Raw genomic sequence first — 14,452 nt, forward strand, 5'->3', positions numbered from 1 at the left:
TCATTGGATGAGTCCTCTAGGATGGTTCTTATGATGCATTCTGTTTAGTTATGATCTTAGTGTGAAATGCTTGACATGTACTGTGCATGCCACTAAAATTACCTGATGACACAGCTTTAGAAGAGTTTTCAGCATGGGGAGAATCTAAGTGTCCTAAAGACATTGTGCTTAGTCTCAAGAACTGATATAAAAAACCACAGCTTTGGAAGAGTTTTCAGCATGGGGAAAATCTAAGTGTCCTAAAGACATTGTGCTTAGTCTCAAGAACTGATGTAAAAAGACACAGCTTTAGAAGAGTTTTCAGCATGGGGAGAATCTAAGTGTCCTAAAGACATTGTGCATAGTCTCAAGAACTGATGTCAAAAACCACAGCTTTGGAAGAGTTTTCAGCATGGGGAGAATTTGAGTGTCCTAAAGACATTGTGCTTAGTCTCAAGAACTGATGTAAAAAGACACAGCTTTGGAAGAATTTTCAGCATGGGGAGAATCTAAGTGTCCTAAAGACATTGTGCATAGTCTCAAGAACTGATGTAAAAGAAAGATAATTAAATGTAATAACACCAAATGATATGGTAAGTACCTGTAGCTAATAACTAGAGCTCATTACCTGTCAGAGGTGTAAGAGATTTTCATGAAGTAGTTTTGTATAAGTAATATTAAGAAGCTATAATAGAAGACAAACTAAAAAAGATGTGCAGGCCTAGGAATATCAAAGGAGGTATTTCCTGTAGACATGTAAAGATATTAAAGCTATGTACCAAAGTATCATTAGGCATATTGGGATATTGCATTTGTGTCTGGTTTCCTGTGTTAAACAAAATGAATTTAAATGAAGATGGGTTCAGGAAATGGCTACTAGAGTAATTTCTGTAATAGTTTGGCTTCTGAGAAGACAAAAAACTTGTCCCATTAAGTACAGAAAAGCAAAGACTGAGAGGAGAGATGACTGCCATCTGTAAATGCATCTGCAAGTGAAAACCAGAGAAAGAAGATAACTAGGCAGATGAAAGGAAATTGTTGATAGAGTAACAAATGAGTCTGAATTGGCCATGTATACATTTAGGCTGAAAATTGAATCAAGTTAATAACCTTCAAAGCCATTAAGCATCCTTCCTCGTGCTGACTTCATGATATGGCCTTCCAGTAAGAGTAATTTTTGAGGCAGAGTTTGACCAACTTGTGAAAGGGGTTAGTTTATACAGTTCTCTATCTATGTAGCAGCCACAGGGCTTAACTTGGAAGCCCAGGACTTTTTCCTCTGATCCTTGGGAATGTGCTCACAGAAAATGCTAAGATTCCTGAACGTAAAACCCATCTAGGGCAGATAAAATTCTTAATTGCATTCTGTCCTGTTTTTTTCTGGAACAGAATCTCAGGCCAGTCATGGGCTGCAGGCCATCAACTGTTCTGAGTCAGCCTGGGCAGCTGACTGGAGTTGGCTACAAGTGTGTCCTAGACCATGAGTGTCACAATCAGTATAAAGGAGGAAGTTTATTGAGGAGGGGAGACTTTCCTGCTAGGGCTCTTCTTCCTTTGCCCTGCTCCTCAGTACTGGTCTTTTGGGTATTATGACTTTTGCTGGATTAAGTATGTTTTTATAATCATAATCACAGAATCAAGCAGGTTGGAAGAGACCTCCAAGATCAGCCAGTCCAACCTAGCACCCAGCCCTGTCCAGTCAACCAGACCATGGCACTAAGTGCCTCAGCCAGGCTTTTCTTGAACACCTCCAGGGACAGCGACTCCACCACCTCCCTGGGCAGCCCATTCCAATGCCAATCACTCTCTCTGGCAAGAACTTCTTCCTAACTTCCAGCCTATACCTCCCCTGGCACAACTTGAGACTGTGTCCCCTTGTTCTATTGCTGGTTGCCTGGGAGAAGAGACCAACCCCCACCTGGCTACAACTTCCCTTCAGGTAGTTGTACATCTTGTATTGACATTGGTAATAATTTGGCTATTTCATTAAATCCATTTTCATTTCAACCTATGGGTCTTCTCTCATTCTCCTGATTCCCCTTGGAGAGAGGTCATTGGGTGATGGAGTAACTGTTGCAGTTTAACTCCAGATAGGAGCTTAGCATACACACATACAGAATGCATTGTATAGTAAATTGGTGCTCCAAGGCTACGCTGTGATTTTTGGGTCTACCCCAGATCCATTCAAATGTCCTCTGCATTCCTCCTCAGGCTGTGTTGAGCCACAGGTTTGCTCCCTGTCACCTGAGCAAGTGCTTGGATTAAGCATTTATAGCTTCAGCTACCATTGCCCATGCAGCTCAACTGCAGGATGGAGCAATGTAATTTGCCAGTGCTGTTGAAGGAACAAGAGAAGCTGGCTTGTGAGGCACGGACTCTTCTGAGCGTTGTACTTGGCACACCCCTGCCAGTGCTGAAAGGCAGCAATGGAACAAGGGGGGACAGTCTGAAGTTGTGCTGGGGGAAGTATAGGCTGGATGTTAGGAGGAAGTTCTTCACAGAGAGAGTGATTGGCATTGGAATGGGCTGCCCAGGGAGGTGGTGGAGTCACCATCCCTGGTGGTCTTCAAGAAAAGCCTGGCATGGTCTAGTTGACTGTATAGGGCTGGGTGCTAGGTTGGACTGGATGATCTTGGAGGTCTCTTCCAACCTGGTTGATTCTATGATTAAGTGTGTACCAAGCTGGAACCCTGCATGTTGCCCAAAGTTAAGCTATGCTACTCTCAGCACATTGACAATGGTGTCAAGTTCTGCTTCATGACAACGTGTATTTGTGGACTTAGTACAATTGAAATTGTTATTCATTCAGTTGAAATAAGTCCAGGATGCCTTTTAATACTGGACTCATTTAAATACAATTAACTATATCTCATGTAACTACAAGTGGTTGTAGTTTTGCAGTGCTGTACTATTTTTTTTTCACTGTTCTGATTTGTTGTTGTTTCTTAAGTTAGAAAAGATATGGCAGCTCTGATCTAACTAATTTTCTTCATGGCATTAAGGTACTGGATGGATCTGGCCTGAAGTTCATGTTATTTTTCTAAGTAGTTATTAATGGACTTGAGAAGGAGGAAATTTATCATTGAAGTAGCTTTATCAAATAATGAAACCAAATGCCTCTTGCCAAGTATAGAGGAGGAGATAATCAAAAAGGCATATTTCTTCATTCCAATGCTTTCACTGAAGGGACAGAAACATGATTTATTTTTCTTTCTACTTTTCATTTGGTCAAGTTTAGCTGCAATCAAAGAATCCTTTTACTTTCACTCCAGTCCTCACCTGGAATGAAAGCAAGGGATTTAATCCATCTTTGCCATTGATCATTCTTTCCTGAAAAGGCAAATAGGAAACTAATAGTTTGGATAGTGCTTCTGCAGCTATATATTACTGAGTTTTGATGCATATTTCACACCTCTCTCTGTACAATCTGTGTCAATGATTTGTCCTTGACCTTTTTTTTTTTTTCTTGCCAGAGATGAAGCTTTTATTCCCTTGTTGATTTCTTTCTTAGCCCTAAGTGCCAAACAAGTCTTTTTTCTTCCATTCATTGTATCATTCATCTCATCATCTCCAGTGCTAAAAATACTGCAAACCTTCTGTATGCCCAGAATTTCATTGAAGGAGTTGGAAACATGCTAAATTGAAGTGGGAATAGGGAAGCTTTCCATATTTCTCATTCTCTTCAGGTCATTAAAAAAATCGGTTTCATGTGAGCAAAATTTAATTCAATTCATAATTCACTGCTTAATACATAGAGGTTTTTGGTCAATGTGATTGGATTTTTATTCCCACATGCCTCCTCTTTTTTCAATTTTCCTAATGCTGAGTAGATCAGCCATCACATCAAAATTTAGATACTGCAAAATGTCCAATTTGGAGGTCCCTGACTGGGACAGATACTGTAACAGAGTGTAGTATCTGTTCTTATCAGTTTAATATCTGATACACCCTTGATGAGGGGACTTTACATTAAATGGAATTTTGGGTGTGGGCATTGGAAAATTTAATTAGTAGGCTGAAGATGAGGCAACAGTGTGCTCAGGTGGCCAAGACAGCCAATGGCATCCTGGCCTGGATCAGGAACAGTGTGGCCAGTAGGATGAGGAAGGTTATTCTGCCCCTGTACTCAACACTGGTCAGGCCACACCTTGAAGTACTGTGTCCAGTTCTGGACCCTTCAATTCAAGAGAGCTGTTGAGGTGCTGGAATGTGTCCAGAGAAGGGCAACAAGGCTGGTGAAGGGCCTGGAGCACAAACTCTATTAGGAGAGGCTGAGGGAGCTGGGAGTGTTTAGCCTGGAGAAGAGGAGGCTCAAGAGGTACCTCATTGCTGTCTACAACTACCTGAAGGGAAGTTGTAGCCAGGTGGGGATTGCTGTCTTCTGCCCTACAACCACCAACAGAACAAGGGGACACAGTCTTAAGTTGTGCCAGGGGAAGTACAGGCTGGATGTTAGGAGTTAGATGTTGGCAGAGAGAGTGATTGGCATTGGAATGGGCTGCCCAGGGAGGTGGTGGAGGCACCATCCCTGGGGGTGTTCAAGAAAAGCCTGGCTGAGGCACTTAGTGCCATGGTCTGGTTGACTGGCTAGGGCTGGGTGCTAGGCTGGACTGGCTGATCTTGGAGGTCTCTTCCAACCTGGCTGATTCTATGATTCTATGATTCTGTAAGCTCTGTTAACAACACAGTTACGCAGCCATAGCAGACAACTCAGTGCAGAGCATTGGTGCAGGGTCACAAGAGTGTCAGAGGTGCTCCCTGTGTAGCAGCCAGATCTGGAAGAGGTTGTGGGAGTTACAGGGTGAAGAGTTAAAGGTCACACTTACTAATTTATGCAGAAGTGTTTCATTCTGGAAGATACTACATGCACAAGGAGTGAATGTTTGTGGCAAAATTGCCTAGAACATGGTGCTATGAATTAATGAGAACAAGAATATCACCTGGGGGATTACTGACAGTGCTTTTCACTACTTGTATCGAAAGAGATATGCATTGTTGTGCTCTTCCAACCTCTTGTTTGGCATCACTTGCAAAATAGCATGTCTCCCTGGTTCCTTGTGACTGCTCATCTGGTTGTTTGTACCACCAGTATTCTATGCATCATCTTACACTTAGATTGTAAACTTCTCCTAGAATCACAGAACCTTAGAGGTTGGAAGGGACCTTCAGAGATCGTCCAGTCCAGCCTCCCTGCCAAGGCAGGATCACCCAAATTAGTCCACATAGGAATGCATCCAGGAGAGTTTTGAAAGTCTCCAGAGAAGGAAACTCCACAACCTCTCTGGGCAGCCTGTTCCAGTGCTCTGGCACCCTCACTGTAAAGAAGTTTGTTCTCATGTTGAACCTTCTCAGTTCCAGTTTGTATCCGCTGCTCCTTGTCTTGTTGCTGCAGACCACCGAAAAGAGCTTGCCAAAGAAGGGGGTTTGAAGGAAGGGTTTGAGCAGGTCCTTTCAGGTTATTTGGGTTCTGTTTTCAGAGCACTTAACAGAATAAGCTCTGTTTAAAATAGGTTACGCATGGGAAAGCTCCTCTGAGTGTCTGGCACATATCAGCTCCATAATTCTTTGTCTTTCCCCCTGCAAAGAACCTTTCCCTGTAGCCATGTGGAGAATGGAGAGCAGGATATCAGATGGGCTTCCTGGAAGGCTGCAAGAATTTAGGCAGTAAGTGTGAGGGACCTCTTTGCCTTCCCATGCTTAGAGGGCAGTTTGAGCATATCCATATTGTCCATGATTCATAACTTGCAGTGCTTGTACAGTGTATGGTAAAAGCTGTAATCAGAACAGCAAGCAATGTGTGTGCAGCAATAAAATTGGGACCACTGCAAAACAAAAGCTAATAACAAAATTACCCACACAGTACAGTTCTCCATGTGGGCTACAGCACAGTTCTTGGAGCTACAAGGCTGAACTCTACCCTAATTAGAAACAGTTCAGGAGGAGAACATAGTCAATAAGTAATGACAGAAAAGCCTTTCACTCCCCACTTAGCAGCTTCAGATCATGCATATTTTATGAAACTCTGAAAACATTGGTAAATATGTAGCAGCAAGTGTATTAAATTGTATGAACCTAATGATGGCTTCAGGGACAGATGAGCTTGGCATTTCATTATATCTTTATTTTGTTATATAAATATTTTGAAAGTCATTTTACATGGCAGAGTTTTTATAGGTTGATCAGCAGCCTTGCTCTCACTTGCCAGCTCTGTTCCTAGGTTTAACCCCTGGTTCTGTTAAGTAATGATTCAAATGTAAAGGAGTCCCTGATGCAAGCAGTTGGAAAAGACATGGCCATGTTTTTCTGTTCTGTTCCACCCCCCCACTTTGGAAATCACCCAGACTAGACTCAGCCAGCTCTGGATATATGAATGAAGCTTATATTTACAGCTAGCACAATATACAAGCTGTCTACAACTACCTGAAGGGACATTGTAGCCAGGTGTGGGGGGGCCTCTTCTCCCAGGCAACCAGCCTGAACAAGGGGACACAGTCTCAAGTTGTGCCAGGGAAAATATAGGCTGGATGTTAGGAGAAAGTTCTTCCCGCAGAGAGTGATTGGCATTGGAATGGGCTGCCCAGGGAGATGGTGGAGGCACCGTCCCTGGAGGTGTTCAAGAAAAGCCTGGCTGAGGCACTCAGTGCCATGGTCTAGTTGCCTGGCTAGGGCTGGATGCTAGGTTGGACTGGATGATCTTGGAGGTCTCTTCCAACCTGGTTGATTCTATGTTTCTATATTTACAGTATATGCAGTTATATACAGAAATATACAAGGTAAAAGGTAATACAGAAACACAACTCCCCTCCCAGAAACCTGAGTCCCCAGGAGGGGCTCCCAACCACCCCTTTCACCTTCCCCCTACCCCTCTCAACCTTACCCCAGTCCCAAGGAAGAGTGGAGGTTCAGCCAGGGGGTTAGGAAGCAAAGTGGATTAGTCCAAAATGGAGGGTGAGGTTAGAGAGTAAGATGCAGCTCAGGCAGTTCTCCAACAGCAGCCCAAGTGAGAGTGATTATCTAATGTTTTTATTTCTTGTGCCTATACATCTCAGCAAGCCTATGAGCAAAGTAGGCATCACCATTGTTTCCCTTTTACAGCCTGTAACCTAGTTCTTCTCACCAAAACATTCTAGCCTGCTTCAAACTAGTGCACCTGTGAACCTTTTAATCTGTTTTTATCAATGGTACCTCCCTTGCCATTTTGTTAGCTCATAAATTTTTTTTCTGCTGATCTGCTCCAAAAACAGCTTGCTTAGATAGAAGCATTTCCCCTTGACCATCCATTTCAAATTTTATCAATTCTAAACTTTGCTGGATCTTGTCAGGAGGCTTTTCTGATACTTGCTGTAACCTAATACCATCCTAGTAAATCAAAAATTAAAAAGAAGAAATTATTTGTATTAATCTCTTTTAATATCTCATTATCATCAGCTATTCTGTATGTATCACAGCTCAAAAGATGGTTTTAACCCAAATCTGTACTCAAATTTGGTCAGGCCACACCTTGAGAGCTGTGTCCAGGTCTGGGCCCCTCAATTCAAGAGAGATGTTGAGGTGCTGGAACGTGTCCAGAGAAGGGCAACAAAGCTGGTGAGGGGCCTGGAACACAGCCCTGTGAGGAGAGGCTGAGGGAGCTGGGGGTGTTTAGACTGGAAAAGAGGAGGCTTAGGGGTGACCTAATTGCTGTCTACAACTACCTGAAGGGAGGCTGTAGCCAGGTGGGAATTGGTCTCTTCTCCCAGGCAACCAGCAACAGAACAAGGGGACACAGCCTCAAGTTGTGCCAGGAGAGGTCTAGGCTGGATGTTAGGAGGAAGTTGTTGCCAGAGAGAGTGATTGGCATTGGAATGGGCTGCCCAGGGAGGTGGAGGAGGCACCATCCCTGGAGATGTTCAAGAAAAGACTGCATGAGGCACTTAGTGCCATGGTCTAGTTGACTGGCTAGGGCTGGGTGCTAGGTTGGACTGGATGATCTTGGAGGTCTCTTCCAACCTGGTTGATTCTATGATTCTAAGAATACTATGCAGTTCTTTCTTCAAATTCATCTCTTTCCTAAGAATTCTGTAGTCAGAACTTTTCTGTCTCTTCCTGTCTTTGGATTGGATATTAGGAACAAGTTCTTTACTATGAGCATGGTGGACCACTGGAACAGGTTGCCCAGGGAGGTGGTTGAGGCCCCTTCCCTGGAGATAGTCATTTCAGGCTCGATGGGGCTCTGGGCAACCCGGTCTAGTTGAGGATTTCCTGACTGTGGTGGAGTAGTTGAACTAGATGATCTTTGGAGGTCCCTTCCAGTCTGGGCCATTCTGTGATTCTATGGTCTCATACCTAGGTGTCAAACAAAAAGTAAATACAGTTTGTGTGGTTGATTTCTTTCTTATTTTGTCCTTTCCCTCCTAGTTTATTTTCTTTCACATGATTTAAATGTGGATGACAAGTTATTACATTCTTCCTTTGAAAGACACAGAAGCATATCTGCAGAAGTTTTCATAGAATCAACCAGGTTGGAAGAGACCTCCAAGATCATCCAGTCCAACCTATCCCCCAGCCCTGGCCAATCAGCCAGACCATGGCACTAAGTGCCTCATCCAGGCTTTTCTTCAACACCTCCAGGAACGGTGACTCCACCACCTCCCTGGGCAGCCCATTCCAATGCCAATCACTCTCTCTGGCAAGAACTTCCTTCTAACATCCAGGATTTCTTCACTTTTTCTTCACCAATATGTCCCTGCCATGTAAAGATCAGCTTGGAGGAGAGATACTACCGATGTTTCCAGAGGAGGCTATTTCTTGGCTTGTCTGTGGTTTCATCAAGTTAACACTTATTAATGACTGCTATGTTAATCACCTAGAATCCTCAAACACAAGTGAGGTTTTCTGGTCTGGCTACTCTGAGGCTTGCTTTTTCATCCAAGTAAAAAGCAAAACAAAACAACCACTAGGAATCCTTCTAGGACATTTTTCATCCTTTTCTCCCAGCTTCTTGTCCTCTCATCAAGAGATGTGAACTTATCTCTACTTCTTCTCCCCTCTCACTTTATTTGATCTATTCAGTTTCCCAGAGACTTCCTAGGGATTCCTGTAAGTGCACTTCCATTCCTGTCCTGTGTCTGTGTGTTCATAGATGTCCTCTTTGTCCCTCTATCTCATCTGATCAGTTCAGCCTTCTGCAGCATCTAATATTCAGCATGTGACCTATTTTGGGGGAAAAAAACCCTCCCTTTGCAGTAAAGAATAAGGATTCTCTCTCAGAACTTTTGGAGGAAAAAACCCTCCCTTTGCAGTAAAGAATAAGAATTCTCTCTCAGAACTTTTGGAGGAAAAAACCCTCCCTTTGCAGTAAAGAATAAGAATTCTCTCTTAGAACTTTATAGATGTGATTTTAAGTGTATGTTTGTAAGGCAGTGTAACCAGCAGATGTCCAAAGTAAAAAGACATACAGGCATTTTTATTGAATATTTATTAAACCTATGACTTTAAAACTTAAGTTTTTTTTTTTTTTCTTAGATTCTAGTTTACTTATCAGCTTTTCAAGTGCTAATTAAGTAGACCTGGTGTGAGATTCCCTTAGATTTCTGTTGTATTTAATTATAGACTAAATGCAGTTTCTTGCATTATTTTGACAGTACATGAAAGCTAGAATACATTAAAGTCAGTATCAGGCAAAATAAGAAACAAAATAAAGAGTAACCTCAGGACTTCCTAGAGAATTAGAGAAATGGATAGAATGGTAATGAAACACTGAAAGCATCAAGAAAGCAGGGGAATGTGTTTGGCTGGGTCCTTAAAAGAAAATATTATGAAGAAAGTCTCAGTCATAGAACTGAAATAGTGATAGTAAAGAGATGAAGCAAAGAGCCATACTAAACAGGGAGTAGAGAAGTGAGCCAGTCCTGTTCAACATCTTCATCAATGGCATTGATGAGGGCACAGAGTGTCTGCTCAGCAGGTTTGTTGACAACACCAAGCTGGGAGGCTTGGCTGATACAGCTGAAGGCTGTGCAGCCATCCAGCGAGACCTGCACAGACTGGAGAGCTGGGCACAGAGGAACCAGATTAGGTTCAACAAGGACAAGTGCAGAGTCCTGCATCTGGGGAGGAATAACAAACTCCAGCAGTACAGGCTGGGAGGTGATCTGCTGGAGAGCAGCCCTGTGGAGAGGGACCTGGGGTCCTGGTGGCTAAAAAGTTACCCATGGCACAGCAATGTGCCCTTGTGGCCAAGAAGGCCAATGGGATCCTGGGGTGTATTAGGAGGAGTGTGTCCAGCAGATCAAGGGAGGTTCTCCTCTCTCTCTACCCTGCCCTGCTGATACCTCATCTTGAATACTGTTTTCAGTTTTGAGCTCCCCAGTTTAAGGGGGACAGGGATCTGCTGGAGAGGGTCCAGCAGAGGGCTACGAGGATGATTAGGGGACAGGAGGGCATGGCTGATGAGGAGAGGCTGAGGGACCTGGGGCTTTTTAGTCTGGAGAAGAGAAGGCTTAGAGGGGATTTGATAAATGTTTATAAGTATCTGAAGGCTGCCAGGATGGGTGGAACAGGCTCTGCTCACTTGGGATAGGACAAGGAGCAACGGGTGTAAGTTGGAGCACAAGAGGTTCTGCCTCAACACGAGGGGGAACTTCTTTACTGTAAGGGTCCCAGAGCACTGGAACAGGCTCCCCAGGGAGGTTGTGGAGTCTCCTTCTCTGGAGACTTTCAAGGCCTGTCTGGATGTGTTCCTCTGCGATCTGTGTTAGATAGTATTGTCCTGTTCTGCCAGGGGGGTTGGACTCGTTGATCTCTTTGGGTCCTTTCCAACCTCTAACATCCTATGATCCTATGAAGTGTGGCAAGGACAGATAGAGCAAATTCATCTACTTTGCAGAAATGGCTAACACCTCAGTTTTACACTAAGACTGAGTGGTTGCACTGTTGCTAGTGGCACATCAATGGGATATGAACATTTGGGGGCTGTTAGGAGATTTTAGTCATCTCATTTTCACTTCAATACTGTGATGTGTGCCTTGCATAGTTTTCCCACACCAATGTGCATTCAGTCAAATCTGTTGTCTTGTACCTTCTTGCTATTCCTCACTGCTACTCCAGCACTCATATTGGTTTATCCATCCTCTGCTGGAAAATACTCATAAAAGATATTGATAGATCTCAGAACCTGCTTCTGAGCCATAAAAGCAGAGTGTGATCCAGTATTTTGGATAAGAGAGATTTATCCCATAGCGGGAATAGTAGCAGTCCTGGGAGAAGAGAGATAGAGAACATGGACATATTTCTTGCTTCATAAGCTGTCCTGCACCATGGAGAGTCCATTGGAATGCCTATAAAAGCTGGTCTCCCATCTGTTGTAAAGAAGCTGAGCAAAAGGGAGTTTCTGAAGAGGAAGCTCACACTGCAGAGTTGTAGGTGCATATGATGTGTTCTGTTGTCAGTTGTACCATCTGGAAGAAAAAAAATTATTACAACAACTACCTGAAGGGAGGTAACCTACAACTACCTGAAGGGAGGCTGTAGCCAGGTGGGGGTTGGTCTCTTCTGCCAGGCAACCAGCAACAGAACAAGGGGACACAGTCTCAAGTTGTGGTGGGGGAGGTCTAGACTGGATGTTAGGAGGAAGTTGTTGGCAGAGAGAGTGATTTGCCATTGGAATGGGCTGCCCAGAGAGGTGGTGGAGTCACCATCCCTGGAGGTGTTCAAGAAAAGCCTGGATGAGGCACTTAGTGCCATGGTCTGGTTGATTGGCTAGGGCTGGGCGCTAGGTTGGACTGGATGATGTTGGAGGTCTCTTCCAACCTGCTTGATTCTATTATTCTATACAGTCACTGTAAGTTTTCTTAAACCTTAAGAAGAAAATCATCATTCTCTTTTCTTGGGTTGTTTGATCAGAAGCCTGATCCATTCTTCCACAAATAATGTACGTGTTTTAACTGCAGAGGAACTGCAGCAATGCTAATACATTCCTAATCCCCAAGAAGACAGCATGTCTTTCTAAGCTTTGCTTGGTGGACAAAGTACAAAGCTAAACTGTGGTAATGCTGAATTATTTCAGCAAGTTGGCAAACAAAATTTCTCTAAGACTTCACACGGTGAAAAAGAACCAGACTAATTCAGACCAAAATGGAATTTTAGATTTTAATTTAGATTCTAAATAAAATTAAAAAAAAAAAAAAAAAAAAAAAAAAGGACCTACTCTACAGGAAAAAAAGACTAGAAAATAACTTGTGAAAGCATTCAGAGAATAGACACAAGCTCAGGTGAATTAATCTTATTTTGAGTATTAGAACTAAGAAAAATCATAAAATCATAGAATCAACCAGGTTGGAAGAGACCTCCAAGGTCATCCAGTCCAACCTAGCACCCAGCCCTGGCCAATCAACCAGACCATGGCACTAAGTGCCTCATCCAGTCTTTTCTTCAACACTTCCAGGGACAGTGACTCCACCACCTCCCTGGGCAGCCCATTCCAATGCCAATCACTCTCTCTGCCAACAACTTCCTCCTAACATCCAGCCTATATTTTCCCCAGCACAACTTGAGACTGTGTCCCCTCATTCTGTTGCTGGTTGCCTGGCAGAAGAGACCAACCCCCACCTGGCTACAGCCCTCTTTCAGGTAGTTGTAGACAGTAATGAAGTCACCCCTGAGCCTCCTCTTCTGCAGGCTGCACACCCCCAGCTCCCTCAGCCTCTCCTCACAGGGCTGTGCTCCAGACCCCTCACCAGCTTAAGATTAAACTATTTGCAGCCATGGCAGAATGGACTGCTGAAGTCAACATGGTTGACTTAAGTCTTTCTAATCACTGGGGAGTAACAACTGTGTGAAGATATTGTTAAGGAAAGGGAAACAGAGCTGAAGATTAACTGTTTGCTGCTGATCAATACTGACTAATATTAGATGTGTCCTGCTGGGAGGGTAGAGTAGGGTGCCGTGTATCTGAGAGGTTACATTCATCATAGGAGCTTGCTCCACAATATCTTCACCTGTGGAAAATCAATATGACAACCCTTGACAGAAGTACATGTGAAGTAAACACAACCACAGGATTAATTTCAGGAATTGGATTACCTGAAGTTAGTTTCACTGAAGCTTCAGACACAGCTGTGCAATGCGCAGTGCTGTATCTCTGACAATAATATCTGTTGGGTTTTTTTTGCAGTGTAGTATTCCCTGGGCACATTTCTGCTAGGAAACATTGTCTGCTAATGACTTAAGAATTCTCAGGAGCTCGTAAATTGCAGCCTGGCTCCTTTGAAAAGCTGCCTTAATGGGTCTTCAGCGGGTGGTCAAGGAACAGGCTTTCTGGAAATATGGCATTAATACTGAACCAGTACATCTCACTAAATTAATTTCTTTTCAATAGGGAATCAAGGGTTGGGGGTTTTTTAGATCCCTTTAAATAGAGCTGAATGGAATTTTTTGTCCATCTTATCCAACACAAGATTCTTCCTATTTATTGGGCAGATGATTTTAGTCCCACCTGCTTCTGCATTCTCCTAGCTCCTGAAGGGAGTGATGGTGCTGTTACCCTTGCTTGGAAATGTTTTCTCTGAGCAGTGAGCCTTACGAGCAGCTGGTGGTACAGAACACAGCTCCACCAAGCCACTCAGGTTTTCCTGCATCTGTAAGCAGGCATGCTACAAATATTCCTGTTCCTCCCTGCCAGAAAGCCAGAACTAGTCTTAGACTCCTGGTGATCTCTATTATTCTACCAGCGCAGAAGAGGACTTGCATTGCTAACTTGTTCCAGGGGATGGATCCTGAAGCAAATGGAATTGGAATGGGTTGCCCAGGGAGGTGGTGGAGTCACTGTCCCTGAAGGTGTTGAAGAAAAGCCTGGCTGAGGCACTTAGTGCCATTTTCTGGTTGAATGGATAGGGCTGAGTGATAGGTTGGACTGGCTGACCTTGGAGGTCTCTTCCAACCTGGTTGATTCTATGATTCTAAAACTAATTAAAAGATCTATTCTTTGTATCTGTTTTCAGTGACTGAGCCTGATATGAAATCTGGAAGAAATCTTAAATGTTAACTTGGAGTATCATTGAGTGAGGTGATTAGAGTTCTAATCATGTCTCCATGTGCTTATATTTTTCCCTTTAAAAAAAACAACTCTACCTTTTAAATTCACTGCCTCCTTTGCAGACTTTTGTAGTTAACATAAATGAGGACAAGTGTTGCCTTTTATTTCTGAAGTTGGCACAGTGCATTTAAATGTGAAAAGTTTCACAAGATATAGTTCTGGGAACCTTGAGCAACAGATGGCAAAGAAACACTGTACACTTTCAAATTTGCTATTCGTAGCAGTTGTTCTCTCTGTGCTGTGGGTTCACTCTCTGTGGATGAGTCAGAGGCAAATAGGCAGTCACAGATAATGCAGAACACACTTCAGTTTAGATTTGAAATGCTATTCATTCCTGGCTATGTTTTCTAAATGCTTCCCATGAAGCTGTCTGATTTACTACTCCTGTGTATGCCATGC

At 43.4% G+C, this 14,452-nt stretch overlaps 1 protein-coding gene and 1 pseudogene across 23 annotated transcripts in view; both read left to right on the forward strand.

The window, feature by feature from the left end:
• DLG2 (discs large MAGUK scaffold protein 2) overlaps nt 1-14,452 on the forward strand; it is a 1,415,634-nt gene that overhangs the window by 926,319 nt on the left and 474,863 nt on the right. The gene's annotated exons all lie outside the window — the stretch shown is intronic.
• On the forward strand, nt 3,876-3,984 carry LOC135174046 (U2 spliceosomal RNA; annotated as a pseudogene).

This window comes from Pogoniulus pusillus, chromosome 3, assembly GCF_015220805.1.
Source record: "Pogoniulus pusillus isolate bPogPus1 chromosome 3, bPogPus1.pri, whole genome shotgun sequence".
Lineage (NCBI taxonomy): Eukaryota > Metazoa > Chordata > Aves > Piciformes > Lybiidae > Pogoniulus > Pogoniulus pusillus.